The 3142-nt window shown below is 34.1% G+C and overlaps 1 pseudogene; it reads left to right on the top strand.

The window, feature by feature from the left end:
- Positions 1-1158: 1158 nt before the first annotated feature.
- Positions 1159-2366, top strand: LOC148770649 (rust resistance kinase Lr10 pseudogene; annotated as a pseudogene).
- Positions 2367-3142: the final 776 nt, after the last annotated feature.

Here is a 3142-nt window from a genome sequence, read left to right as displayed (position 1 = left end):
TATTGTTTACCCATTTGCGCTTAAGTGATTTGTTTCCTGATGGCAAATCCGCCACATCCCAAGTGTCATTAGGCTCGAATGCATCAACTTCACGATGCATTACCCTTCTAACGAATATCTTTCAAGACCTTAGAATAGTCCACATGTTCCTTCTCTATCGTCAAGGCTGCAAGAATATTCTATGTCATACAAAAAAGTTGTCACAATTTTCATAGTGTGCTATAACATCAGCAGTACCTGACGGATGCCGTGGTATTAGTGGTGGTGCAAATGGACTTAATTTATGTATGTGTGGGCATCGTGGTCATGATGTAACGCTGTTGATTAAGCTTCTCTGTTGCACCCTTCTAAAGCTTCAACTTAAGATGTACTTTCTCATAAAAGCTCTAAGGTTCTTCGCTGAAATTATAGTAAATTTGTATATATATAGACAAATTTGTGCTCCATAATCCTAGGTTGAACCTAAAGAAATCATTTCTAAGGAAATACAATCATGTATGATCTCTATAACCTAATTTAAATAAGGATAAATCATTTTACAATCTGTTCTATTATGTAATAAATACTAAGAAAATAAATAAAGTCTTATACAGTAAATTCTATAAGACATATAAATTAAATAATTTTCTTATCAATTACGTGGAATAAGATCGATGAAAATATTTATAGCAGCACCACAAATTTCTCCAAATATTTATTAACCGAGATCTGGTGCCAACACTTAAAATCTTCTTCAGAAAACCATTTTCTACTTATTTTGTATATTTCCTAAAAATGATTCAACTTTTGCTCATAATCTAAATTTCAACTGTTACGTTCATAGTATTTACTTGGTAATGTTTTGATGTATTTTTTAAATATTGAGTATCTAAAAGATAATATGCACAACAACACAAGTTAACTTCGTGTATTTATTCACTAACTTAATGTATATTTATATTTATTTCACATAATAACACCAAAAAATTATTATGAAATATTATGTGACGGAGTCGCCTCTGACAATCTTATTTCAATTTTTTTGTCAACTTTTATACATTATTATTTTAATTGAACTGATCGAACTGCCCTGTTATCTTTAAGGTTTGCTTATATATATACTTCCGGCCTGCCTAGCGCTAAGGATCTTAATTGGATTTCCTTCCTTATGTGTACTTCTGATCATTAAATTTCGAACAAGGCATTTGTCAATGTTTGGCCCAATTGAAAGATTCTTGCAAAGTAACAGAAATCTCACAACAATTAGATATTCCTACTCAGACGTAAGAAAAATGACAAGAGGTTTTCGTGAAAAACTAGGCGAAGGGGGTTATGGTTCGGTTTACAAAGGAAAACTCCGCAGCGGTCATGATGTGGCCGTCAAAGTACTCAACAAGCGTAAAGCAAATGGGCAAGATTTTGTAAATGAAGTTGCAACCATTGGAAGGATCCATCATGTCAATGTGGTTAAACTTGTCGGATATTGTGCAGAAAGATCCAAACGCGCCCTTGTCTATGACTTCATGCCTAACGGCTCCCTCGAGAAGTACTTATTTAGTAAAGAGACGAGTAATTCGCTTAGCTTGGCGGGGAAGTTTGAGATTGCCGTTGGAGTTGCTCGTGGAATTGAATATTTGCACAAAGGATGTGACATCCAAATCCTACATTTCGACATAAAGCCTCACAACATACTTCTAGATGATAATTTCACACCCAAAATATCCGATTTTGGACTCGCGAAGTCTTATTCAACGGAGAATACCACGGTGACTCTCACTGCAGTTAGGGGAACAATAGGGTATGTGGCTCCTGAACTGATGAATAGAAGCATTGGAAGTGTGTCTTGCAGGGCCGATGTTTATAGCTTTGGAATGTTGTTGATGGAAATGCTTGGCCTAAACAGAGGTACGGAGCCTAATAATGACAACAAATCGAGCCAATATTTCCCATATTGGATTTATGATCACTTGAATAAAGGCAATGACATCGAAATTGGAAATGCCGACAAAAATGACTATGATGATGGCGATGAGGACGACAATGCAAGAAAAATGAGGAGAAAGATGACAATAGTTGGGTTGTGGTGCATACAAATGAGGCCAAGTGATCGTCCGTCAATGACTGAAGTTTTAAAAATGCTCCAAGGGGAAATTGAAAATTTGCAAATTCCTCCTCAACCTTCCCAATCACCTGATATTGAATACTTCAACAATCAAAATTGGGAGACAGAGTCAACTGGTTCCATGGCCTTGTTGTGTAATGATTCTTTAACTGATCAATGAGAGTGGTAAGTAAGAATCGTAAATTAGTATGTCGTGCAATAAATTGACATTTGCTAAGATTAATGGGATCAATAATACTTTTGAATTATTCGCCAAACATTTTATTTAATGTTATTTTATTATAAAGTAATGATTTCCTTTTCTCCTAATGTTTTTTAGGATCGTCGTGAATATGTATGAATTGATCTTCCAACAATTAAATATGCCAATATCTTCACTCAAAATACAGAGTAGCCAAATATAGGGTTATTCCTCTAAAAAAATGGGCTTTTACTTCACTATGTACTTCTGTGTTTACTTTAATCTAAAAAAAAATATTATATTATTACTACTAATATTCCAACTGTGCGATGCACGGGATCAATTCTAAGATTGTTAATATAAAAGAATCAAAGAACAAAAACAGCTCGAGGATATAAACAAATACCTCTATGAATACCTATATGAATGAAAAAAGGATGTTAAATGTTAATGCTAATATTAATATAATAATGCTAATTTCAGTGCTAATAATGTTAATGTTGATGCTAATTGTTGGGAGCTAAATACCTAACACGCAAGTGCACGTATGGCATACAAGTAGTAAAAGTGGACTCGTGAGAGTCGGATGTCGATCCCACAGGGAATACTCAAATTATCTAATCCTAAGTACCAAATTCTAACAACTATGATTTTTATCCAGCCTACGCAAGTTTGTCGAATTAAATCAATTAAACAATTAAACTAATTAAGAAAACAAAGAATCACGAGAAAATCAATATAAGAACAGACCTAGGATTTTATCTTCCCCCTATGCAAGAATTGCTCACCCAAAACCCCTCAATTATGAAATATATGATTCATGATTATTAACCCGAGACATTAATTTACTCATAACCCGC

The sequence above is a fragment of the Erythranthe guttata genome, chromosome 5 (genome assembly GCF_056151865.1).
Source record: "Erythranthe guttata isolate IM_541 chromosome 5, IM_541, whole genome shotgun sequence".
Taxonomy (NCBI): domain Eukaryota; kingdom Viridiplantae; phylum Streptophyta; class Magnoliopsida; order Lamiales; family Phrymaceae; genus Erythranthe; species Erythranthe guttata.
This window is presented reverse-complemented; position numbering and strand designations above follow the sequence as displayed.